Source organism: Ovis canadensis, chromosome 16 (genome assembly GCF_042477335.2).
Source record: "Ovis canadensis isolate MfBH-ARS-UI-01 breed Bighorn chromosome 16, ARS-UI_OviCan_v2, whole genome shotgun sequence".
Lineage (NCBI taxonomy): Eukaryota > Metazoa > Chordata > Mammalia > Artiodactyla > Bovidae > Ovis > Ovis canadensis.
Genome location: NC_091260.1, coordinates 24686597 through 24712628, shown reverse-complemented (window position 1 = coordinate 24712628; position 26032 = coordinate 24686597). Strand labels below are relative to the sequence as shown.

Genomic DNA, 26032 nt, shown 5'->3' with positions numbered 1-26032 from the left:
TAAAAGAAACGTGCATTATCTTCCCCTCTACCGTAATCTCTGTACTGATGTCTGAGAAGGATATGATGGAATAAGAGCAGTCTTGGGCCATAAAAAATAAGACCATACCATAGCTCTGTTAGAGAAAACAGGAGCCTCCAGTCCCCAGCAATATCATGCTCCTGAATACCAGCCCCATGCTGCCTTTCTGAAGATTTTCCTTGAGAGAGGGAGTGAGGAAGTGGGGGAGAGGGGGAAAGAAAGGGAAAGAGAAAGGGAGAAACTTCTTATATAAATCACTGTTATTTGAGGCTTTGTCTTGTATTCAGTTGAATCCAATACTAATATAAACCTTATACCCCTAAAAATTTGTGGGCATAGCAAAACAAAAATTTGTTAAACAGGACACTGTGTAGAGCAGAGTATTCCAAAGACTCCGTGAATACTCAATCACATAGATTTTCATTGTCTCTCTCACACACACAGACTCACTTACTTTTCTAAAGCTTCTGATTCCTGTCTTATCTCCTTGATAACGCTCAGAAGTTAACTCTTGCAAATCAAGGGGAATAAAAGGCCATGCCTAGTGAACCAGAGCATGAAGGTGAATTGTGGTCAACAATTTTATCTAAAGAGGATTCTTGAGCATTTCAACAGATTTCATTGATAGTTTTTTTAACATGCTGTCAGGTGGCAAGAAGAATAATTGATTAAGTGGATTTTGTATTATATTTTGGAAATCTTTGGCTTTGAGAAATGTAAAAATGAATTCCTAATAACAATTATACCTTGTATAAAGAGGAATAAACCAATATATCATTTCTTGAAGTTATCCCAGATCAGAACACTTATATATAAAATTCTAGTTCAAATGAGCAACGTTGATTTTTTATTCAGTGCTTGAGATTTGCCAATTTCAACATTCCTCTTTGTGCCATGAAAAATGTTGCCACTGGCAGACACTCCACACTACATGTTAAATGGTAGAAATACGAGAGCAGGAGTCTCCATTTTAATTTATGTATTACTCAGAATCCTTGGTTGGGGACCTTAGATTCCACAAGCCATGTGGTGCGGCAAAAGGGAAAAAAGTATAGTTTAAGTCCAGTGTTTCCAAATTAATTTTTTATCTGTATAATCTATCAGTTGATATATGAGTAATAAACAATGATTAAATAGTTTTTAAAAAATCTATCAGTTGTTGAAAGTGGGAGTATTGAAGGCTGCTTTTATTATACAATTCCCTATTTCTCCCTTCAGATCTGTTAGTACTTGCTTGTTATATTTAGATTCCTCCATGTTGGATACATATATATTTACAGATTGTTACATTCTCTTGGTAAATTAACTCTTAATCATTACACAATGCTTTTGTCCTGTGCTATAGTGGTGACTTTCAGTTCAGTCGCTCAGTCGTGTCCGACTCTTTGCGACCCCATGAATCGCAGTGCGCCAGGCCTCCCTGTCCATCACCATCTCCCGGAGTTCACTCAGACTCACGTCCATCGAGTCCATGATGCCATCCAGCCATCTCATCCTCGGTTGTCCCCTTCTCCTCCTGCCCCCAATCCCTCCCAGCATCAGAGTCTTTTCCAATGAGTCAACTCTTCGCATGAGGTGGCCAAAGTACTGGGGTTTCAGCTTTAGCATCATTCCTTCCAAAGAAATCCCAGGGCTGATCTCCTTCAGAATGGACTGGTTGGATCTCCTTGCAAGGGATTCTCAAGAGTCTTCTCCAACATCACAGTTCAAAAGCATCAATTCTTCGGCACTCAGCCTTCTTCACAGTCCAACTCTCCCATCCATACATGACCACAGGAAAAACCATAGCCTTGACTAGACGGACCTTAGTTGGCAAAGTAATGTCTCTGCTTTCGAAAATGCTATCTAGGTTAGTCATAACTTTTCTTCCAAGGAGTAAGTGTCTTTTAATTTCATGGCTGCAATCACCATCTGCAGTGATTTTGGAGCCCCCCAAAATAAAGTCTGACACTGTTTCCACTGTTTCCCCATCTATTTCCCATGAAGTGATGGGACCATGATCTTCGTTTTCTGGATGTTGAGCTTTAAGCCAACTTTTTCAATCTCCTCTTTCACCAAGAGGCTTTTTAGCTCCTCGTCACTTTCTGCCATAAGGGTGGTGTCATCTGCATATCTTAGGTTATTGATATTTCTCCCAGCAATCTTGATTCCAGCTTGTGTTTCATCCAGCCCAGCGTTTCTCATGATGTACTCTGCATAGAAGTTAAATAAGCAGGGTGACAATAAACAGCCTTGACGTACTCCTTTTCCTACTTGGAACCAGTCTGTTGTTCCATGTACAGTTCTAACTGTTGCTTCCTGACCTGCATACAGATTTCTCAAGAGGCAGGTCAGGTGGTCTGGTATTCCCATCTCTTTCAGAATTTTCCACAGTTTATTGTGATCCACACAGTCAAAGGCTTTGGCATAGTTAAGAAACCAGAAATAGATGTTTTTCTGGAACTCTCTTGCTTTTTCCAGGGTCCAACAGATGTTGGCAATTTGATCTCTGGTTCCTCTGCCTTTTCTAAAACCAGCTTGAACATCAGGGAGTTCACGGTTCACATATTGCTGAAGCCTGGCTTGGAGAATTTTGAGCATTACTTTACTAGCATGTGAGATGAGTGCAATTGTGCGGTAGTTGGCGGCTGTGGGCGCCGGCGGCTGCGGCGAGCCGGCGCACTAGGCGCCGGCGGCTGCGGCGAGCCGGCGCACTAGGCGCCGGCGGCTGCGGCGAGCCGGCGCACTAGGCGCCGGCGGCTGCGGCGAGCCGGCGCACTAGGCGCCGGCGGCTGCGGCGAGCCGGCGCACTAGGCGCCGGCGGCTGCGGCGAGCCGGCGCACTAGGCGCCGGCGGCTGCGGCGAGCCGGCGCACTAGGCGCCGGCGGCTGCGGCGAGCCGGCGCACTAGGCGCCGGCGAGAGGAGCTAGCCCACGTCCGTCGGGGCAGCGGCTGCGACGGCACAAGAATGGCCGAGAGGAGCTAGCCTGCATTCGAGGTCACGGGCGGCGGTCAAGAGGAACTACCCTACGTTCGAGGTCAGCGGTGGCAGGGAGGAGCTACCCAGCGTCTGAGGCCAGTAGCGGCCGGAAGAGACACCCCGAGTCCGAGGTCAGGGGTGGCGGCCGAGAGGAGCTACCCCGCGTCCGAGGTAAGGGGCGGTGACCCTGAGGAGCCACCCGAGCCCAAGGCCAAGGGCGGCAGCTGGGAGGAGCCACCCACACCCGAGGCCAGGGCTGGCAGCTGGGAGGAGCAACTGGAGGAGTGGTGGCTGCACAGGCACAGGAGGGCCTAGAGGAGCTGTCCCACGTTGAAGGTCAGGAACAGCAGCGGTAAGGAGATACCCCTCGTCCAAGGTAAGGAGCAGTGGCTGTGCTTTGCTGGAACAGCCGTGAAGAGATACCCCATGCCCAAGGTAAGAGAAACCCAAGTAAGATGGTAGGAGTTGCAAGAGGGCATCAGAGGGCAGACACACTGAAACCATACTCACAGAAAACTAGTCAGTCTAATCACACTAGGACCACAGCCTCATCTAACTCAATGAAACCAAGCCATGCCTGCAGGGCAACCCAAGATGGATGTGGTCCACTGGAGAAGGGAATGGCAAGCCACTTCAGTGTTCTTGCCTTGAGAACCCCATGAACAGTATGAAAAGGCAAAATGATAGGATACCAAAAGAGGAACTTCCCAGGTCAGTAGGTGCCCAATATGCCACTGGAGATCAGAGGAGAAATAACCATAGAAAGAACGAAGGGATGGAGCCAAAGCAAAAACAATACCCAGTTGTGGATGTGACTGGTGATAGAAGCAAGGTCCGATGCTGTAAAGAGCAATATTGCATAGGAACCTGGAATGTCAGGTCCATGAATCAAGTGGCGACTATAGTATCTGTTTTGTTGGATATGGGTATAACTACCCCTGCTCTCTTTTGGTTTTTCACGTACATAGAATAACTTTTTCAATCCCTTCTCCTTGAGCCTATGTGCATCCTTAAAACAGAAGTAGCTCCTGTAGGCAGTATATAGCTAGATCTTGATTTGATTATTCACTTAACCATTAAATGCCTTTGATTACAGAATTTAATTCTTTTAAAGTAATTATTGATAGTCATAGTGTGTGTGTTAACCACTCAGTCATGTACAACTCTTTGCAACCCCATGGACTATATATAGCCTACCAGGCTCCTCCTCCATGGAATTCTCCAGACAAGAGAATACTGGAGTGGGTTGCCATTTCCTTCTCCCAGGGATCCTTCCAACCCAGCGATTGAACCCAGATCCCCTGCATTGCAGGCAGATTCTTTTACCAAACTGAGCCACCAGGGAAGCCCTGGTAGGCATGGTAGGTGGCACTAATGGTAGAGAACCTGGCTGCCAATGCAGGGGAAGTAAGAGACTTGAGTTTGATCTCTGTTGGGAAGAGGAGGAAGTGGCAGCCCACTCCAGCATCTTGCCTGGAGAATCCCATGGACAGAGGAGCCTGGCAGGCTATAGTTCATTGGTTTGCAAAGAGCTGGACATGACTGAAATGACCTCATGCATGCATGGTCTTTTTAATGGCATCTTAATGTTTTTTGGCTATTTTGTAGTTCCTTTCGTCCTTTTCCTCCTCTCTTGCCATCTTTTATAGGGACTTGATGGTATTCCATAGTAATATGCCTTAGATACCTTCTCTTTATCTTTTGTGTATCTACTATAGAGTTTTGTTTTGTGGTTATCATGAGGCACACCTAACACATCTTATAAATATAACAATCCAACCCCAAAGAAGGGCAGTGCCAGAGAATGTTCAAACTATCACCCAATTGCATTCACATGCTAGAAAGGTGATGCTCAAAATCCTTCAAGCTAGGCTTCAACAGTAGAACTTCAGATGAACTTCAACTGAGAACTTCCAGATGAACATGCTGGATTTAGAAAAGGCAGAGGAACCAGGGAACAAATTGCCAACATCTGCTGGATCATAGAAAAAGCAAGAGAATTCCAGGAAAATATCTACTTCTGCTTCATTGACTATGCTAAAGCTTTTGACTGTGTGGATCACAACAAACTGTGGTAAGTTCTTAAAGAGATGGGAATACCAGACTTCCTTACCTGCATCCTGAGAAACATCTATGCAGGTCAAAAAGCAACAGTTAGAACTGAGCATGGAACAACAGACTGGTTCAAAATTGGAAAGGATTGCACCAAGGCTGTACATTTTTGCCCTGTTTATTTAACTCTTATGCAGAATACATCATGTGAAATGGCCAGGCTGGATGAATCACAAGCTGGAATCAAGATTGCAGGGAGAAATATCAATAACCTCAGATATGCAGATGATACCACCCTTATGGTAGAAAGTGAAGAGGAACTAAAGAGGCTCTTGATGAAAGTGAAAGAGGAGAGTGAAAAAGCAGGCTTAAAACTCAACATTAAAAAAATTAAGATCATGGCATCTGGTACCATCACTTCATGGCAAATAGATGGGGAAACAGTGGAAACAGTGACAAACTTTGCTTTCTTGTGTTCCAAAATCACTGTGGATGGTGACTGCATCCGTGAAATGAAAAGACATTTGCTCCTTATAACAAAAGCTATGACAAACCTAGACAGCATGTTAAAAAGCAGAGACATTACTCTGCCAACAATGATTCATATAGTCAAACCTATGGTTTTTCCACTAGTCATGTACGGATGTGAGAGTTGGACCATAAAGATGGCTGAGTGCCAAAAAATCGATACTTTCAAACTGTGGTGTTGGAGACGACTTGAGAGCCCCATGGACAGTGAGAAGATGAAACCAGTTCATCCTAAAGGAAATCAACCCTGAATATTCATTGGAAGGACTGATGCTGAAGCTGAAGCTCCAATACTGTGGCCACCTGATGCAAAGAGCCAACTCATTGGAAAAGACCCTGATGCTGGGAAAGACAGAAGGCAGGAGAAGGGGGTGACAGAGGATGAGATGGTTGGATGGCATCACCAATTCAATGGACATGAGTTTGAGCAAGCTCTGGGAGATGGTTAAGGACAAGCAAGCCTGGTGTGCTGCCGTCAACGTTGTCACAAAGAGTCAGACATGGCTGAGTGACTGAACATCAACAATGCAGATAAAAAAATTAACTTCAACTGTCTACAAAATCTTTATCCTTTTACTGCCCCCACACATTTTATTTTTGATGTCACTATTTACCTCTTCTTTTATTGTTTATCCATTAACAAATTATTTTAGCTATAGTTACTTTTAATTCATCTGTTCTTTAACATTTATGCTAGAGTTAAGTGGTTAACATACCACATTGCATTGTTGTACATTACCAAATTTGACTATATATTTACCTTTACCAGTATGTGTTGTATTTTCATGGGGGGCTTCCCTGGTGGCTTAGATGGTAAAGTATCTGCCTACAATGCCAGAGACCCGGGTTCAATCCCTGGGTTGGGAAGATATCCTGGAGAAGGCAATGGCAACCCACTCCTATACTCTTGCCTGGAAAATCCCATAGATGGAGGAGCCTGGTAGGCCCCAGTTCATGGGGTCGCAAAGAGTCAGACACGACTGAGAGACTTCACTTTCACCTTGTATTTTCATATGTTTTCATACTAATTAGCACTCTTTCATTTCACCTTGAAGAACTCCTTTCATCATTTCTTGTAATGCAAGCTTAGTTAGTACGGTTTTTCCAGTGGTCATGTATGGATGTGACAGTTGGACTATAAAGAAAACTGAGCACCGCGTAATTGAGGCTTTTGAACTGTGGTGTTGGGGAAGACTCTTGAGAGTCCCTTGGACTGCAAGGAGATCCAACCAGTCCATTCTAAAGGAGATCAGTCCTGGGTGTTCATTGGAAGGACTAATACTGAAGCTGAAACTCCAATACTTTGGCCACCTGATGCGAACAACTGCCTCGTTGTAAAGACCCTGATGCTGGGAGAGATTAAAGGCGGAGGAGAAGGGGACGACAGAGGATGAGATGGTTGGATGGCATCACTGACGCAATGGACATGAGTTTGAGTAAACTCCGGGAGTTGGTGATGGACAGGGAGGCCTGGACTGCTGCAGCCCATGGGGTCACAGAGAGTTGGACACGACTGAGCAATTGAACTGAAGTTTAGTCGTTATGAACTTCTTCAGTTTTTGTTTGTCTGGAAAAGTCCTTATCACTATTTCATTTCTGAAGAATAACTTCGCCAGGTAAAGTATTCTTGGTCAGTAGATTTTTCTTTCAATGCTTTGAATATATCATCCCCCTCTCTCTGGCCTGCAAAGTCTCTGCTGAGAAATCTGCTGATAGCCTATGAAGGTTTCTTCATAAGTGATATGCTTCTTTTCTCTTGTTTTCAATTTTTTTTTCTATATCTTTCATTTCTGACAGTTGTTTTAATGTATCTTGGAGATATTTTTGGATTAAATTTGTTTGGAAATATGACTTCGTGAACTTGATACCCAAATTTCTCCTCTTATATGGAAAGCTATCAGCAATTATTTCTTCAAATAAGCTTTCTGTCTCCATTTTTCTCATTTCATCCTGGAATTCCCAATAGTATAGACTGTTTACTTTAATCAAATCTCATAAGTTCTATAGACTTTTTTCACTCTTTCCATTCTTTTTTCATTTGCTCCCGTGATTTGATAATTTCGAATTATCTGGTTTTGAGTCTTAGGTTCTTTATTCTGCTTGGTCATTTGTGCTCTTGAAGCTCTTTATTAAATTATTCTGCTCAGTCATTGTATTCTTCAGCTTCAAATTTTCTGTTTGGTTCTTTTTTATGTTTTCTTTTCCTTTGTTGAACTTCTCATTTTGTTCTTGTATTGTTTCCCCGATTTTATTGTTTATCTGTATTCTATTGTAGTGTTCTCTGAACATTGCTAAAACAATCATTTTAAATTTTTGTCAGCAGTTCATGAATCTCCATTTCTGTATAGGTCAGTTGCTAGAATTTTACTGTGTTCCTTTGGTAGGGTCATGTTTATCTGATTCTTCATGATCTCTGTAGCCTTGCATAGATGTCTGCACATATGATGAATGTCGCCTCTTCCAGACTTTATGGACTGACTTTAGTAAGAAAAGACTTTCAGCTGTGAGTTCGTGCACACTGGAACGTGCTGATGACAGGATTCAGAGCCGGTATTGTATAGCTGCACAGCTACAAGGGCTGGCTATAGCAGTGCAGGACAGAGATAGGAGTCAGGTCCAGATCCAGTCCCACAAACAGCTATGGGCATATGTGGTGGTGGAGATAAGCTACAAATGACCTGTCGGTGTCTTGCAAGTGTACAGCTGAAGAGTCCGGGCTACTGGTGTGGATCCCAGGAGTGAGGAAAGAGAGCATGCCGGGACTTGGGCATCTGGCATGCATGGGTGTAAAACCTGAAGGGTGGAAATCTCCGGAGGCACAGGCCTGAGGGATGGGATTATGGAGGCAACATGGAACTCTTTTCCCTACCCATTTTGTGTGACCATTTCCTATTTTACATCTCTGTGGTGTTTAAAGCTTCTGAAGTGGGCTGCTGAGCTCTCCTGGAGCCATTTTCATTCACGGATAATTGTTAATTGTTGTTTTTTGTGGGGAGATGAAGCTGGGGGTCTCCTATTCACCATCTTGGTGCGATCATTTTATTTTATTTTATTTTTGAAGAAATGTAACAAGGAGCTCATATCTGACTGGTTTTATCTGTACCAATTCTGAAAGGCATAGACTGAGGTACATTTCTCTAAAGAGGATTTGTGTTATCTTTTTCCAAGCCTCTGGAATACCTCTGATCCAGAAGCATTTCAGTTTAATTTATTGAACTGAATTTCCCTGGACTGTGCAATAATTTATTGAACTGAATTTCCCTGGACTGTGCAAATGATGGAATTCAAATCCTTAATCTCTGCATGGGCAGGCTTATGGTTACTACTTTCCAGAGAGGTTTTTTCCCCCACTTCAAGCCAGTTTTCTTGTCACTTAGACTGACAAGTTTTCTTGCCGCTAGGTCTCTTTTCCAGGGAAGAGTGTTTTTAGCCCACGCTTCACCTGGCTATAACCCATCATAAGTACAGAGCTTGTTGAACTCTGTTCCTTCTCCACACTTTATATGGGACAAAGTCTTGCTTCTCATTCTTCCACATGGGCTAAAACCCAGATCCTGAGTTCTTAGTGCTGGAACCTCACAGTGTAGCTTTTGTCTCTATTACACATGCATCACTCTGGTTTTCATCACTATAGACTCTCTCTCTCTCTCTCTCTCTCTCTCTCTCTCTCTGGCACCATATGTTTTTAAAAGGCTGTTCGTGAGTCTTCAACAGCATTTCTAGGTGTTTGTAATAAGAAGGTTTTCCAGAATTTCTTATTCATAGCAGTGCAAAAGTGATAATAGCACTGAAAGCTATGGAACATTTGCAAATTTTTGAATATAATAACATTTATAATAGTTTATTATATACCAAAACACTCCTGATGGCTTACAGGTTTGGGGTGCCATGTTCTAGGAGATGTTAGGGTAGTGCTCTTTTAGCTTCGTTAACATCTGGTCTTATATCAATTTTATCATCACACAATATAGATGAACCAGCTTTCATATTTTGTCAACAAATATTCTAAGTCTCAGTTGTGAGGAATTGTGAGTCAAGAAAAGCATGACAATGTTGTAAAGGAATTCAGTTTGCTATTTGGATTCTTGGATTCTAATGTTGTCTTTGAGGTCACTGTCTTATGCCTGTCTCTAGTCACAGATTTCAAACCTGTTGACAATCTTTATCTTCTACACAAACAAGCAAAAACTTTTCTGTATCTAGAAGTTTGTGCACCACAATGAAGTAGATTTTTGTTTTTCTCTTGTGGCGAATATACCTGCTTGAGGTGTGAGGGGACTTAGAATCCACATGGTCTTCTCAGGTCCTCTCTTGTGCGGAAGGAGGCTTGCGCTCAGATTGCAGGTACCCTGAGAGTCCTCACGAGGTGCCATAGGCTGCCCCTGAGCCCCCACTGCATCTCCGGCTTTGAGTTCTGACCATAACTGCCTGGCCCTCTCCCTTCCCCCACCTTGCTTTCTTCCTTCCGTGCCAGAAACAAGTGGGAATGTCAGACTCCTGGTGGAAGTCAGTCGGTCACGAGCATGATCTCCTCACCACGGGTTCCCGGATTTCTGTTCTCTCTCGTCTTGGAGACAAGCTCTGTGGGAGAGGATGGGTCTCCCCTTAGGCTCTGGCCTCTGCAGAGCATTGTGTACCTGCTGGGCTGTGACGCTGCCCTGTTCCCGAGCTGACTGCCCTCGGGGTGGAGAAGCAGCTCTGTTCTTTCTTGTTCTGTGGAGTGGTGAGCACACAGCCACTAAGGCACACACTGGCTGAAGCCTCTGTTGACAGCCCTAGCTTGTCCGCACCCCACCACACCCCAGGTCGGGAAGGCTTTCTAAGCGGGTTGCACCAGTTGACAGAGGGGCTGTGACCGCAGTGCTCGCCAGCACTATGTCCTCCAACAGGAGAGTGTGAGCACCGCTAAACTCCTACTAGGCAGCCCCAACCTGGTGGGCGGTCAGGAAAGGCAGAGGGTCTTCTAGAAAAAGATGAATGATTGCTGTGAGTGACTGTCACACCAGTCAAGGCTTCCCATGAAGAAGGCAAAGAACTGTAATGTCTTCCTTCCTCTCTCAGAATGTATAACCTACTGCCCTGAAATGTAGCTGGTCGGGGAAGCAGGTGTCAGCTTACAGCAAAACCTCCATGTCTGTGTCTAAGGTCTTCCCCTCTCTTTCCTCACGGATCTCTATGCAAAGCTTGTATTTTGAATATTCCCTTCAAGAAAAAGAAAGCAGACATTTGTTATCCAGAGATATGCATATAGTATTACCTAGACATAGTTAGATAGCATCACTGACTCAACAGACTTGAATTTGAGCAAACTCCAGCAGATAGTGAAGGACAGGGAAGCCTGGCATGCTTCAGTCCACAGGGTCACAAAGAGTCAGACACAACTTAGCAAATGAACAGCAACATGCCCTGTATAATGGTAATACAATCTAGATATCTGTCTCCTAAATTTTAACTTTCAGATTTTAGTTCATAATGATTCCAGCTTTCTAGTTAGTGTCTTATGTTAAAATAGTCAGGGTTTTGACTTCCTTTGTCAACAACTGAATTCCACAACAAACATATTTGTTCGTTTGACAAATACTGTTGAGCATTTACTATTGTCAGGCTCTAGATTAGGTGTGAGGTAGTCACACATGACTGAGCAAATAAGCACAGCCCATATAAGAGTGGAAACACCAGACAAGATCTTTAGAGTTTAAATTTCAATTGGAGAGACAGAACAAAGTCCCTACCTAAATACAATAACTACGCACTAGACTGGGCACCATGAAAGAAACATAAAGGGGCTGAGCTGGAGACTAACTCCAGAATGATTTCCATCATAGCGTATCATAACTGTCTGTTCTGTCTCCTCATTGGATGCAATAACCTCCAGAGCTCACGAATTCTTTTTTTCACCTTGGTCTTCATTGCACTTACAACAGTGCCTGACACATAATGCTGCTGAGAAAAATCTCTGCTTCATGAATGTGTGAATGTTTGTGCTGATCAGTGAATTAACAAAGGATTGGAGTTTCATCTACACCTTGCACTCTGTACGAAAATTACCAGGTACAGCCTATATTTCACATTCTGTTTCCTTAATAACATTTTATATGTAATAGTCAAATTCTGTGTTTTCATTCTATGTAACTTCAGTCCATAAGCAAATGGAGGTTTCATGGGTGAATGTAGAATCCAGATTTCTTAATCCTCTTCCAATCCAGTACGAGTGAGGCACTTAATACCTACCGGGGCTGTTAAGTGTCCGGCTGTGAAATCAAAGCTAGAGGAAGACAAGAAGGTTTGAGGTATCACCGGAAGCATTAGTGATAATTAAATTCCCTGTTCTCAGGTTTCCTGTAACCTTCCTTTTAGCTGCCAGAAGAGCATGTTTCAGTCTTGCTGCTGAAGGACTAAATGAGCAGCTGCGTTTTGTTCCTGTTCCTTCCCCCGCTTTCAGTTGCTTCCTTGAATTTCCTGTCATGCTGGCAACCTGTCCGGGGCACTGGGCTGAACAAGTGCTGATATCTCTAAGCGCAGACCACGATTTATCCTTGTCCTTCGTGTAACGAGGCTTCTGACTACAGAAAAGTGGATAGGCTGGACGAGAGAATGCAGCTTTCTGAGACTGGAGGATTGTGCTCTTTGGGGGAGAATTGCATTTGGGGAAATTAAAATGAGAGTAAAGTGGAGAGTTACCTGCCAGCTTTACAATGAAGAGGCTGAGGCTGGGGATTATTACCTGAGGGAGGTGGGAACACAGGCCTGGGACTAGAACCAGAGCCCCAGCTCTGCCCAGTGCCCTGCCTCCTCCTCATGCACGTTTATAGATCTTTACTCCAGGATGTTTTACAGTGCTAAATATACAAAACCTTGAAATTGAGAAGCAGAAGTTCATTTTTAGTTGGTCAGAATGGTCCAGAAATCATACAAATAGTTATGGAGCACCTGTCAAACTCATGAATACTATTATAAAAATCAAAAGGCCTCAAAAACCTTACAATATAGTTGGTAAAGCAGTTGTAAAATACAGCTAGAATCCTGTTATTCAACAAAGGAAGGAAGAATTTTGTGGAAGGGAACATGATTTACTCCTGGTTGAATAGCTGATTGGAGGAAGAGTGGAGACTCAAATCGGGGTCTCCTGCTCCCAGGTTATCATGCATCCCATGCCACCTCACACCACTGGCACTGCATACCTGCAGTGTGCAGCAAGGAAACAGCCACGGGAAACACGAGTACAGGCTTTGTGGCGCTGCATAGTCACTAACGAGCCCAAAGGAAAACGGATACTAAACCATCAAGGTAGTTCCCCAGAGAAGCTGAGTCCTGAGCAAGATTTATAGGAATGTTACATTTGGAGAGCAGAGAAAGAGAAGGGAACAAGGGAACATTACTTCAGATTGAAGCATGAAGTAGTAAGAGTAAGCCAGATACCTTCAGGGGCTGTTAAACAGACTCACATTCCAGGAGCGGAAAAGCTTCAGAAGAGCAGAGGAGAAGTTGCCAAGAAATGTTGGGATCGGCTCAGAAGTTTATCATATACCACCAAACACCCAGAATATGCCAGGCACTGTGCTAGACACTGAGGACTTGTGGATGAAAAGGAAGTGATTCCATATTGAATTGTGCTTCCTACTCTGGTCACTAGAATGATTCTGAAAGCCAGGTAAATTTGGCAAATCTATGCATAGAGAATTAAACCCAAGGAGAACTTTTAACCCAGAATTTTATGAAGATGACCTCTAAAAGATGCACTGATGTTGCAGGTACCAGTTCCTCCTAACCTGGGAGCAGGCCACCATCTTCAGCCAGTGGAGTTCAAGGACTGTCTTCTGGACCAGCCAGGTCCTGCCTCTGCTCTGGGTCCCCTTGGCTCTAATCAGATCCGAGTAAGGATATTTGTTTCTTGCTTCAGAAACCTTATTTCTAAGAGTTATTTTCCCCTTTAAAAAATCTGTTTAATTTGTTCATCAGTTGATTTCCTCCTTCCTAAATAGTCTGCAAACTCTGGTTGTGAGTGTGTAACACTGGAGTCCAACATTGTTCCCTCCACAAGCTACAACTTTTGTGCTGGCTGCCAGGTACTTTATGAAGGATTCTCATGGTTCTGCAATCTCGTCAGTGGGAGGGATTTTGTTTATTGTTGTTCTTTTCTCAATTCACTTCCTTTAGAGGATGAGATGAAGGTGAAGGTCACAATGGCCTTTCTGCAACACCATTTAGCATCCACAAAGAACTGGCCTGCTAATGCAGGAGATTCCTTCCCTGGGTCAGGAAGATTCCCTGGAGGAAGAAATGGCAACCCACTCCAGTATTCTTGCCTGGGAAATCTCATGGACAGAGGAATCCGGCAGGCTAGAGTCCATGGAGTCACAAAAGAGTTGGACATGATTTGGTGCCTAAACAACAGCAAAAACCTGATAATATGTGCTTGACCTTAGAAAACTCAGCTGACTTTGTTGATTTATTGGGTATGAGTCAGGAAGAAGAGGGTTGAAATAATAGAACATCTCAAAGTGTATCTCCTGCTAGGTCCCCACAGCATGGATACACAGATTAGCATAACTTTCTTCTCTTCTTGTAAGCTTCACTCTCAGAGCCATTGGACATGGGCTAATCAGGAAACTGCCTGCCCCTTGGAAAGTGAGGGGAGTCAAGGAAGATGTCTTAGATGATCAGTCAAGCTCTGTACTTTCAAGTTAGAAAACCAGAGACACCACAAGACAGTTTGTAAGGAGTAGAAACAGAAAATTCTTCTTTTTAAATATTTTTCTTCCCATTTCCTTTCTTATCATGGGAACATTGAAACATATAAAAAGGCACAAATTGATAAAATGAACCTCATGTATGCAAATATGTATATTTTATTTTCCTTTTTCCCTTTTGATTCTATTTCATACATTTTTATAGTGTATATATTAAACAATCCAATATATAATTTAAGTTTAAATAATATATATTGGGAAAGTATGCTTTAAAATGTCTTATAAATAGTGATAATACATCAGAAATGCTTGGACATACTTGTGTTAACAGCAGTCACAAGCCACTGTTAAGAATAATAATAAGAATGATAATTAATATTTGTTGATGCTTATTTCCTCCAGACACAGTGCTAATGGCTACACTATACAAGATGTCTACAGGCACAGATTACATATTTTTCTTATAATGTCCATAACAGGAGTAGAAAATCTAAACTGATGGACTTCAAATTGGTTTAGATTTTGGATCCTATCTCTGAAAAAAAAAAAATCTTTCTAAAACCAAGTACTAACCTTCCCTATACATTTATATATATATATATAATATATATGTATATTTTATTTTCACTTTTATATTTTTTATTTTCATTTATATATATATATATATATAAATAATGTATGTTTAAGAAGTACCTATGACCTTGGAGAAGTCAGTATATTTTTAGAACCTGTTTTATCGTCTATAATGAGGGAGTCGGGAGTGCCTACAGTCTCTAATATTCCTCCCAGCCCAAACATTTTATGAGCCATTTCTATGAGGCTATAACTTGCTAAAGCCAAACATGCTATCCAGTGCGTTATTTATATTGTGTCTATTTTTATAGCAGAGACAACACACTGAGGCACACTGTTATGTAATTATTTATCAAGCATCAACATTTATTGAGGATCTCTGCTCTATGGCAAATGTCATCAACCATTATAAGGAACACACGTGAAGGAGGCTGTGTTTGCAGTTTGTTCATAACTGTGTGATCCTCTCAGATTTCATGCATACTGACCGTGCCCAGTCATGCCATCGTCCTTCTGTCCCCTCTCCCCTGGTAGGAACGGGTGTCCGGGGGCTGGCACACAGGTCAGCTGGCTGCCGGGATTCTTGTCGCACTTACAGGGACGGGCGTGTGGGATTCCTTTCAGTAAAGTGATAGGCGCGTCACAGGCTGGCGTTCAGGCTCTGACATGCCACAGAGTAGCAGGCGTGCCTCTGCTAAAAGGCATGTGATGGGCCTGTCAGTCTACATTCTGAAACACTCAAATCCTCCCTCACGCCATTTCCACCCAGTTAGAGCCTTTGTCACTATTTTTCTTTAAACGGTTTGAGTGCAGAAATGAAAAGTCAGAGCAGCGGCTATGGCTCACTCACCTTCCAATGCTGCCTTTCCATTGTTTGGTTAGATACAGCTTGGAGAAGAGACGCTGCAGAGACTAGGAGTGCTAAAGCAAATGAGGGGATTCAGTGTGCTCACCATAGAGATGCTAGTCTACAATGGTTTTTAAACATTGACTTCAACATTATTGGTCTTAGTAATATTCTTTATGATCTGTCTCTTCAAATGAGGGCAATAAAAGAAAAATAAACAAATGGAACTATATTCAACTCCTATCGCTGAGGATGTGGAGAAAAGGGAGCCTTTGTGCATTGTTGATGGGAATGTAAATTGGTACAGCCACTATGGAAAACAGTATGGCGGTTCCTCAAAAAGTTAGAACTGTTATATGATACAGAAGTTTCACCTTGGAATATTTACCTGAAGAAAATAAAGCACCAATTCAAATTGATAGCCTCCTCTGTGTTCCTTCCAGTATTATTTACAGTAACCAAGATATGGATGCAACCTAAGTGTCCATCAATGGATGATAAATGGATAAAGAAGATGCAGTATACGTATATGCAATGGAATATTACTCAGCCATATAAAAGAAAACCATCTTGAATTTATGATAATAGTCACATATGGATGTGAGAGTTGGACTATAAAGAAAGCTGAGTGCCGAAGAATTGATGCTTTTGAACTGTGGTGTTGGAGAAGACTCTTGAGAGTCCCTTGGACTGCAAGGAGATCCAACCAGTCCATTCTAAAGGAGATCAGTCCTGAGTGTTCACCGCAAGGACTGATGTTGAAGCTGAAACTCCAATACTTTGGCCACCTGATACGAAGAGCTGACTTATTTGAAAAGACCCCGATGCTGGGAAAGATTGAGGGTAGGAGGAGAAGGGGACGACAGAGGATGAGATGGTTGGATGGCATCACCAACTCAATGGACATGAGTTTGAATAAACTCCGGGAGTTGGTGATGGACAGGGAGGCCTGGCGTGCTGTGGTTCATGGGGTCGCAAAGTGTCAGACACGACTGAGCAACTGAGCTGAACTGAGAGGGTATTATGCTGAGTGAAATAAGTCAGCCAAAGTCAAATCCAGTATGATTGCATTTATATGTGGAATCTGAAAAATGAAAGAACAAACAAAATAGAAACAGGTTCATAGATACAGAGAACAAGTGGGTGGTTTCCAGAGGTGTGGAAGCGTGGGGGATTGGGTGAAATAGGTAATGGTGATTAAGAGGTAAAACTTACAGTTGTAAAATATATGTCATAAGATAGAATATATAGCAGAGGAATATAGTCAGTAATACTGTAATAACTTTGTATGGTGACAGATGGTTACTAGACTCATCATAGTGATAATTTCATAGTGTATTTAAATGTCAAACCACTGTGTCATGCACCTGAAACTAGCATAATATTGTATGAAAAATAGTGTCAGCTATCAGCTTTCAATTCTGTCAGTTTTTAAAGTAAAATTTAAAAAATATAAACTGACCTTTGCTGTCAGACAAAGACCTGATTCTCATCTAACTCACTGGTCATATGATCCAGGACAAATTTACATATCATAAAATTATATTAAATACTTTTTGGATTGGTGACAGAATTAAATGAATTATCACAGATAAATCACTTGGGAGAAAACCTGGCATCTAATAAGATCTAAAGATCTAGAATCAATTGCTGTCATCATTGATAATGTCTTCATTGAGTTATAAAGTCAAAGATTCCCCAAACTTTCCAGTGGACAATTTATCTTAGAACCTGATTTATACAATCCAGAGTTGCAAGATGATGGGTTGGGTTATAGTTGATCTTAAAATATATGATTAGTTCTTTGGGGCATTGTTTTTATTGAAGTATAGTTGATTTACAGTATTTCAGGTATACAACAAAGTCATTCAGTTATGTGTGCACATATATATATATACACACATAATTTTTCAAATTCTTTTCTATTATAGGTTATTACAATATATTGAATACACCCCTGTGCTATACCATAGGTCTTTGTTGTTTAGCTATTTTGTATATTGCAGTGTATATCTGTTAATCCCAAATTCCCAATTTGTCCCTCCCATCCTTTCCCCTTTGATAACCATAACTTTTTCTATGTCTGTGAATCTATTTCTGTTTTATAAAAGACTTCAATTGTATTATTTTTTTAGATTCCACACACGCATGATATCATAAGATATTTGTCTTTCTCTGTCTGACTTCCTTCGTTTAGTGTGATAATCTCTAACTCCATCCATGATGCTGCAAATGGGCATTATTTCATTCTTTTCTGTAGCTGAGCAGTATTCCACTGTGTGAGTATGTATGTACATGTATCTGTGTGTGTGTGTGTTTGAGTGAGTGTATCCACAACTTCTTTATTCATTTACCTACTGATGGACATTTATGTTGCTGCTATATCTTGGCTACTGTAAATAGTGTTGCTCTGAACATTGGGGTGCATCTATCTTTTTGAATTAGAGTTTTCCAAAGGAATTTTTAATTGTCAGATGAAGAAAGTGATATCATATGCCCAACGGATACTCAGTCTGCCAGTCTTCCTGAAATACTCTCTACCAAGTTCATCTCTTAAAGGCCTTTTTGGTAACTGGAGTTTCTCATGGAATGATACGCTGTTTACCTTATCAGAGTACTGAAAATGTTTTGTGGAAAGAGAAAGTAAAAAAAAAAAAGTCTACATGCAATAAATGCTAGAGAGGGTGTGGAGAAAAGGGAACCCTCTTACACTGTTGGTGGGAATGCAAACTAGTACAGCCACTGTGGAGAACAGTGTGGAGATTCCTTAAAAAACTGGAAATAGAACTGCCTTATGACCCAGCAATCCCACTTCTGGGCATACACACTGAGGAAACCAGAACTGAAAGAGACACGTGTACCCCAATGTTCATCGCAGCACTGTTTATCCAGGACATGGAAGCAACCTCGATGTCCATCAGCAGATGAATGGATAAGAAAGCTGTGGTACATATACACAATAGAGTATTACTCAGCCATGAAAAAGAATACATTTGAATCAGTTCTAACGAGATGGATGAAACTGGAGCCGATTATACAGAGTGAAGTAAGCCAGAAAGAAAAACACCAATATGGTCTACTAACACATATATATGGAATTTAGAAAGATGGTAACAATAACCCTGTATGCAAGACAGCAAAAGAGACACAGATATATAGAATAGTCTTTTGGACTCTGTGGGAAAGGAAGAGGGTGAGATGATTTGGGAGAATGGCATTGAAACATGTACAATATCATATGCGAAATGAATCGCCAGTCCAGGTTCGATGCATGATACTGGATGCTTGGAGCTGGTGCACTGAGACGACCCAGAGGGATGGTACGGGGAGGGAGGAGGGAGGGGGGTTCAGGATGGGGAACACGTGTATACCTGTGGCGGATTCATGTTGATGTATGGCAAAACCAATACAATATTGTAAAGTAACTAACCTCCAATTAAAATAAATAAACATATTTTTTTAAAAAAAGCATTTACTGGTTTTACTCACTTTATCCCCAAACCAAGAAATAAAAGCCCGGTATTAGTTACCTTTCATATTTGCCTAGGTTTTCCGGTTTCATGACTTTCAGCTCTAGACTTGAATGCATGTGCCAGCTTAGTTCACAAAGGTAAATCAGGTTTGCATTCAAACTACCTCCAGAAGGCTAGTTCCAGAGCCAGGGCCAAAGAGATGTCTGGTTTAAGGTTTTTAAACCCCATGTGAGAAAGCCGTGTCAACAGGACATCCTCTCGCCTGATTTTCAGTGCTTGATGACGCTCAGTGTGTTTGGATCCATGTTTGTTCAGGCTTTCAAAGGACAAAGGTTCTGTTCCAGTTTGTGTGGAAGGTACAATAGCCTTTAATAGCCCACAGTTCTGTGGCAATGTCCAATTGCGTAATTTTTAGTGGTCCAAGACCCTCACCTGGGGGTGGATTGGAACAGGTTCTGACCTACTTTCTACCCCTGAGTGAAACGTGTACAAAGATTTCATAGATTTCATAGACCTCTGGTTGCCTTTATTCAGGAGGTGGTTTACAATTGTTCTTTGGAACCATGTAGCAGTTTCTCCTTGGTTTCTTCCTTCAGTTGATATGTGGCTTCTGTAACAACATATCAGTACATCTTCCTTAAACCCCTGTGTTTCTCCTTTCATTGAACAAACATTTGTGCAAAAAATCCTCTCTCAGCTCACAGGAGACTGTGTGTCATGGGGCAGCCCTAGCTGCCCACCTGTGAGCCCTCTGCTACTAAACTATCAGAAAGGAGATTGAGTTAGCAAGAAAGATATTGTAGCAGATTTGACACAAGTTGAAAACTCAGGTGGGCAGGAAATGCCACATTGGTTACTTCTATGAATCAAATTAAATTCCGCTCTTCACTTTCATCCAGGCTGGGGGATAATCAAAGGCAATCATCACTGAAGCTCCCTCTCCTCCTACCCTGCTCCCACCTTCCCCACACCCCCAACACAAGGAGTCTTATATTCAGAGATAGCTCTCTGGCCTTTAACCCTTTCCAGATACTGTGCAGATCAAATCCATTCAGCCTAAATGTCTCCGTGAAGCCCGGGGACCTTGGTTCTCATAGCTGCTCATTGTTTTCAAGGTTGCTCGGGTCAGATGTCTCAGGCCAAGCATCCTTTCTGCACCCCCATTCTTTTTCCACCCTTGAGCAAAACTTGGGAGCAGAGCCCATGACCCAACCACACACAGGATTCACAGAGCCCTGTCTCCTCTCTGCAAATCTCCTCCATTCTTTCTGTCTCACTTTCCCCTTCCCTGGCTTTAATCACTTGAAGATGAATTCATTTTCCAGAGACTTTGCTGTTGGTCCAATAGCTAAGACTCTGAGCTCCTAATGCAGGGGGCCTGGGTTCAATCCTTGGTCAGGGAACTTAGTTGCATGCTGCAACTAAGACCTGGCACAGTAAAAAAAAATAAATATTTAAGAAGAAAATGAACTCATGTTAAAAAAAAAAAAAAAAGCCGAGGAAGACTCAGATGGCAACTTCTGCTTCCCCCTGTATAACACACACCTCTCCTGAGGCCAAGAAGCCTCATGGATTAACAAAGCCATGCCCATTTTCTTGGAATGGAGTTAACATATGAGGAAGATGAAAGAGAGTATCTTTATGAACGACCCTGCTGTATTATAGAAGATCCTGAGGCTGCCTCCAGTGTTTTGGGCTATTACAAATAAGGGAGTAATAAAACTCTGGTACATATTTTAGTTCACATATTTATGATTAGTTCATGAGGGTAAATTCCTAAAAGAGAGATTGTTAGGCCAGATGGTATGAATAAATAACATTTTACATAAATATTGTTAAACTGAACTTTCCCCCAAAGTATAGTAATTTACGCCCCAACTAACAAGGCACAAGTGTTTATTTCCCCATATCTTTATCAAACTGAGTTTTGTCAATTTTTTAAACTTGGCCAAATCAATGGACATTTAAAAAATCTTGCTTTGTTTGCAACTCCTTGATTGTTAGTGATGCCAAATCCATTTCTCCACATGTTATTTAACCATTTTAATGGCCTGTTTATATTTTGTTTACTTATCTGATGGGGTATTCACTGATTTCTAAGACTTTTGGTATATATTAAGGCTATCAGCCCAAGATTCAGTGCCAGTCTCAAAGGGTTAAGAGACCACCCCAGTGGCTCAGACGGTAATGAATCTGCCTGCAATGCAGGGGACACGGGTTTGATCCCTGGGTTGGGAAAATCTCCTGGAGAAGGAAATGGCAACCCACTCCAGTTTTCTTGCCTGGGAAATCCCATGTAGATAAAGCCTGGTAGGCTGACAGTCTGTGGGGTCGCAGAGTCGGACACAACTGAGCGACTAACAAGGCCATCCTCCACTGTAATAAACTGGAGAAACCCTTTCAACAGAGGACTCACTGCTCTGACAGCATCAGTTATGGGACCTGACCTCCCCAGCTGGAAGCAGACTGATCACTGTTATCTGGGTGCCCCCGACCCCCACATTCTCTCCACCTGCTGGGCTCACTTCTGCAGTGTGAGACACACCATGTCATATGTGGTGCCAACACCCTGCACACCCACCTAGTGAATGAGGCTGAGGTTAAGGGCGCTGGCCGCAAAGACTATGTATGTATGACGACTGTCTTTCTCTTTAAATCATTACCTTAATGTAGAGTTCTTAGAGTATTTATAACGCAGACTCTCAAGACAGTGTTTTGAAGCCCACTGGCCCCTTTGTAGATTAGATTTCTTTTTCCTTTTGGCTGCACCGTGAGGTTTCCAGAATCTTAGTTCCTTGACCAGGAATTGAACCCTCAGCAGTGAGAGTGCGGAGTCCTAAGCTCTGGACCACCAGGGAATTCCCTGGATTTTACATGTGTAAAATAAAATACACAGGATTACATAGAAACAAATTATGTTAAATTGTACTTATCAAAATAACTTTAAAAACAAATGTGCAATATAGAAATATATATATATATATATATACACACACATACATATTTTATTGCCTCATCAAATAAAGAGATCTAACAATGGGTCTAATAACTACCCTAAATTTGGAATTTAGTATTGAGGGTAATGATAGCTGTGACAATTATCAGTTCAGTTCAGTTACTCAGTCGTGTCCAACTCTGCAACCCCATGGATGTCAGGCTTCCCTGCCGATAACCAACTCCTAGAGCTTGCTCACTTATATCCATCGAGTTGGTGATGCTATCCAACCATCTCATCCTCTGTCATCCCCTTCTCCTCCTGCCTTCAATCTTTCCCACCATCAGGGTCTTTTCCAATCAGTCAGTTCTTTGCATCAGGTGGCCATAGTATTGGAGTTTCAGCTTCAGCATCAGTCCTTCCAATGAATATTCAGTATTGATTTCCGTTAGGATTGACTGATTTGATCTCCTTGCAGTCCAAGGGAGTCTCAAGAGCCTTCTGCAACACCACAGTTCAAAAGCATCCGTTCTTCAGAGATCAGTTTTCTTTATGGTTCAACTCTCACATCCATACATGACTACTGGAAAAACCATAGCTTTGACTAGACGGACCTTTATCAACAAAGTAGTGTCTCTGCTTTTCAATATGCTGTCTAAGTTGGTTATAGCTTTTCTTCTAAGGAGCAAGTGTCTTTTAATTTCATGGCTGTAGTCAACATCTGCAGTGATTTTGGAGCCCCCCAAAATAAAGTCTCTCACTGTTTCTGTTGTTTCCCCATCAGTTTGCCATTAAGTGATGGGACTGGATGCCATGATCTTCACTTTTTCAAAGTTGAGTTTTAAGTCAACTTTTTCACTCTCCTCTTTCACTTTCAACAAGAGACTCTTCAGTTCCTCTTCACTTTCTGCCATAAGGGTGGTGTCATCTCTGTATCTGAGGTTATTGTTATTTCTCCCAGAGATTTTGATTCCAGTTTGTGCTTCATCCAGCCCAGCATTTAGCATGATGCATATAAGTTAAGTAAGCAGAGTGACAATATACAGCCTTGATGTACTCCTTTCCCAATTTGGAACCAGTCTGTTGTTCCATGTCCAGTTCTAACTGTTGCTTCTTGTCCGCATAGATGTTTCTCAGGAGGCAGGTAAGGTGGTCTGGCATTTTAATCTCTTTAAGAATTTTCCACAGTTTATTGTGATCCACACAGTCAAAGGCTTTGGCGTGGTTAATAATACCAAAAGCAAGAGGTGGATGTTTTCCTGGAATTCTCTTGCTTTTTCTGTGATCCAATGGATGTTGGTTATTTGATCTCTGGTTCCTCTGCCTTTTCTAAATCCTGCTTGAACATCTGGAAGTTCTCAGTTCACGTACTGCTGAAGCCTGGCTTGGAGAATTTTGAGCATTACTTCACTAGCATGTGAGATGAGTGCAATTGTGCAGTAGTTGAGCATTCTTTGGCATTGCTTTTCTTTGGGATTAGAATGAAAAGTGACCTTTTCCAGTTCTGTGGCCACTGCTGAGTTTTCCAAATTCACTGGCATGTTGAGTGCAGCACTTTCAGAGCATCATCTTTCAGGATTTGAAATAGCTCCATCACCCCCACTAGCTTTGTTCATAGTGATGCTTTCTAAGGCCCACTTGACTTCACATTCCAGGATGTCTGGCTCTAGGAGAGTGATCACACCATCGTGATTATCTGGGTCATGAAGATCTTTTTTGTACAGTTCTTCTGTGTATTCTTGCCACCTCTTCTTAATATCTTCTGCTTCTGTTAGGTCCATACCACTTCTGTCCTTTATTGTACCCATCTTTGCATGAAATGTTCCCTTGCTATCTCTGATTTTCTTGAAGAGATCTCTAGTCTGTCCCATTTGTTGTTTTCCCCTATTTCTTTGCACTGATCACCGAGGAAGGCTTTCTTAACTCTCCATGCTATTCTTTGGAATTCTGCATTCAAATAGGTATATCTTTCCGTTTCTCCTTTGCCTTTCACTTCTCTTCTTTGCACAGCCATTTGTAAGGCCTCCTCAGACAATCATTTTGCCTTTTTGCCTTTCTTTTTCTTGGGGATGGTCTTAATCACTGCCTCCTGTGCGATGTTACGATCCTCCGTCCATTGTTCTTCAGGCACTCTGTCTATCAGATCTAATCCCTTGAATCTATTTGTCACTTGTTAGGTCATACCTGAATGGTCTAGTGGTTTTCCCTGCTTTCTTCCATTTCAGTCTGAATTTGGCAATAAGGAGTTCATGATCTCAGCCGCAATGTGCCCCAGGTCTTGTTTTTGCTGACTGTATAGAGTGACAACTATAACCTAATATAAAAATGTCTGATTTCTAGTGGTGATGTAGGCAACACCAACACTGATGCAGTTTATTGGCTGTATTCATAATCGAAAGACCTGCTAAGTTTTAGCCAGACCTGCTGGAAGTTGGAGAAACTAAGATTTTTTTTCCCAATCCAAGTTCATAGACATTCTGAGTTCTGCTGCTGCTGCTGCTGCTGCTAAGTCGCTTCAGTCGTGGCCGACTCTGTGCGACCCCATAGACGGCAGCCCATCAGGCTCCCCTGTCCCTGGGATTCTCCAGGGCGACCCCATAGATGGCAGCCCATCAGGCTCCCCTGTCCCTGGGATTCTCCAGGGCGACCCCATAGACGGCAGCCCATCAGGCTCCCCTGTCCCTGGGATTCTCCAGGGCGACCCCATAGACGGCAGCCCATCAGGCTCCCCTGTCCCTGGGATTCTCCAGGGCGACCCCATAGACGGCAGCCCATCAGGCTCCCCTGTCCCTGGGATTCTCCAGGGCGACCCCATAGATGGCAGCCCATCAGGCTCCCCTGTCCCTGAGATTCTCCAGGCAAGAACACTGGAGTGGGTTGCCATTCCCTTCTCCTATGCATGAAAGTGAAAAGTGAAAGTGAAGTCTCTCAGTCGTGTCCAACTCGTCGCGACCCCATGGACTGCAGCCCACCAGGCTCCTCCATCCTTGGGATTTTCCAGGCAAGAGTGGTGGAGTGGGGTGCCATCAGGGGATTGTTAAGAGTCTTTTTTTTTTTTAAGTTTTTATTGAATTTGTTACAGTATTGTTTCTGTTCTATGTTTTGGTTTTTTGGCCATGAGGCATATGGGGTCTTAGCTCCCCAAGCAGTGATCGAACCAGTATCCCCCGCTTTGGACAGCAAAGTCTTAGCCGCTGGAATTACCAGGGAAGTTCTAGGATAATTTTTATAAGGGGCAGAACCATCAGTGCTAATTCACATTACAATTTTGCTTCAGTACTTTAAAAGTACTTCTAAAGTACTTTGCTTTAGAAGGCCCTAAAACATTTGCCTACCATAAATTTTGTTATACAGAAATTTTAAATTTTCATGGAGTCCAATTTTAACTTCTTAGTTTTTGAACTTTCTACATGCTTTATTGGTAGGCAGAGGTTTTAATCAAAAGGAGCAAGAAAAAGCTATGATAGAGTTCAGTAAAGTCAACCCTCCTCTTCGAGGCTACAGGGGTGGGGTTAGTAGAAGGCGATCTTCCTGAAGAGTCTTCTGTAACTTCTAGAAGAACTCAAAAGCCCAGCCATTCTGGAGGAGTCTATAAACTGGGTCCAATATGCTAATAAAGGCCTTTCATAAGCAAATATTATAAAAATATTCGCCCATGTTTTCTTCAAATGATTTTAATAGTATAAAAATTATTCAACTTTTTCTGTCTGGAGTTTCTTTGGATGTAAAGAGTGAATTTGGAATCTGGCTTTATTTTGAACCCAATGAATAGTTGCTAGTCTCAGTCTCATCTTTTTTCCACTGATTTGAAAGGCCATCCTTAGAATATACTGTATTCCTGTGCATATCTGAGTCTCTGTCCTGAGTTCCTATCCGTTTGGTTACTCTATATGTGCTATAATGTTTACTTAATTGGCTTTATGATTCCTTTAATATTGGATTCTTATGGATTAC

The 26032-nt window shown here is 42.3% G+C and overlaps 1 long non-coding RNA gene across 1 annotated transcript; it reads right to left on the bottom strand.

Annotated features, from left to right (window-relative positions):
* Positions 1–15160: 15160 nt before the first annotated feature.
* On the bottom strand, positions 15161–20631 carry LOC138421577 (uncharacterized). The gene is made up of 2 exons (XR_011249545.1): positions 19201–20631; positions 15161–15517 (listed from the first exon to the last, which is right to left on the bottom strand). It is a non-coding gene; the product is annotated as an uncharacterized lncRNA (long non-coding RNA).
* Positions 20632–26032: the final 5401 nt, after the last annotated feature.